We start from the raw sequence: 1,599 nt of genomic DNA, 5'->3' as shown, positions 1-1,599 counted from the left end.
GAGGGCGCCAGTCCTCATTACAGATGGTTGTGAGCCACCATGTGGTTGCTGGGAATTGAACTCAGGACCTTTGGAAGAGCAGACAATGCTCTTAACCTCTGAGCCATCTCTCCAGCCCTTGAAAATATTCTTAAACCCGGCATGGTAATACACGCCTTTAATCCCAGTACTCAAGAGGAAGAGGCAGGCAGCTCTCTATGAGTTTGAGGCTGGCCTGGCCTACAAGTTCCAGGACAACCAGGGCTACACAGAGAAACTCTGTTTCCAAAAACGAAACAAAACAAAAAAACCGAAAAACAAAACAAACAAAAAAAGAGGCAGGAATGACAGTGCCAGGGATTAGGGTAGAAGAGGAAGAAGCACTTAGCCAGTGGCTTTCGATACAAAACTACAAGTCGGCTTCCTGAGACTATGTTTAACTCCTTGCTCGCATAGGCTCTCTCTTTCCCCCCTTTCTCCTCTCTCCTCTCTTTCTTCAATCTTTCTCCCCATGCACCCCCACTCCCTTCCTCCCCCCCTCGTGTGTGTGTGTGTGTGTGTGTGTGTGTACATGTGTACTAGAGCCCAGGAAAGCTAGAGGCATCTGACCCTTAGAACTGGAGGAGCTGGAATAGAGGGAGGCAGTCGTGAGAGCCACAGGATGTGGTGCTAGACCCAGCTCAGCTGTATGTACTCTAAACCACTGAGCCACCTCTCTAGCCCATCTATTGTGTTTTATTTTTTAAGATTTATTTAATTTTATATGCATGTATTTTTTCCAACGTGTGTATACCACATGTGTGCCCAGTGCCCACGGAGGTAAGAGGAGGGTTTTAGAACCTTTGAAACTGGAGTTATAAATAATTGTGAGCCACTAAGTAGGTGCTGGGAACTGAATCCAGAACCTCCATTGGAGCTCTTAACTATTGAGCCATCTCTCTGGTTCTAAAGAGAGAGAAAAAAAAGTCTGATATTGACCCAGTCAAATTGATTTTCTTTCTTTCTTCCTTCCTTTCTTTCTTTCTTTCTTTCTTTCTTTCTTTCTTTCTTTCTTTCTTTCTTTCTTTCTCAGAGACCCAGCTGCCTCTGTCTCCTGAGTGCTAGAGCCACTTGGCCACCACCACCCAGCTTAAATTGATGTCTTCAGCAATCCACAACAAGAACAATACTGGTCTCATGTGTTGCTAAAAGCATCCCATTGGAACTGCCCTTGGCCCTGGGAGAGAGGATTAGAATGTTCTCTTTGCCAGTTCTCTGTCATTGGTGTCATTGGCACATTCATGGTGTGCTGGCTAGTTTCACGTCAACTGGACAAAAGTAAAAGTCATCTGAAAGGAGGGAACCTCAACTGAGAAAATGCCCCCATAAGATCTGGCTGTAAGGGATTTTCTTAAGTAGTAATTGTAGGTGGTGCCATCCCTGGGCTTGTGGTCCTGGGTTCTATAAGAAAGCCAGTAGGCAGCACCCCTCTATAGCCTCTGCACCAGCTCCTGCCTCCAGGTTCCCACCTGGCTTGAGCTCCTGTCCTGACTTCCTATGATGATGATCTATGATGTGGAAGCATAAGCTGAATGAACCCTTTCCTCCCCAAGTTGCTTGGGTCATGGTGTTTCATCACAG

Source organism: Microtus ochrogaster, linkage group LG2, assembly GCF_000317375.1.
Source record: "Microtus ochrogaster isolate Prairie Vole_2 linkage group LG2, MicOch1.0, whole genome shotgun sequence".
Taxonomy (NCBI): Eukaryota; Metazoa; Chordata; class Mammalia; order Rodentia; family Cricetidae; genus Microtus; species Microtus ochrogaster.
The sequence above is the reverse complement of the archived record's forward strand: the minus strand, read 5'-3'. Positions refer to the sequence as shown.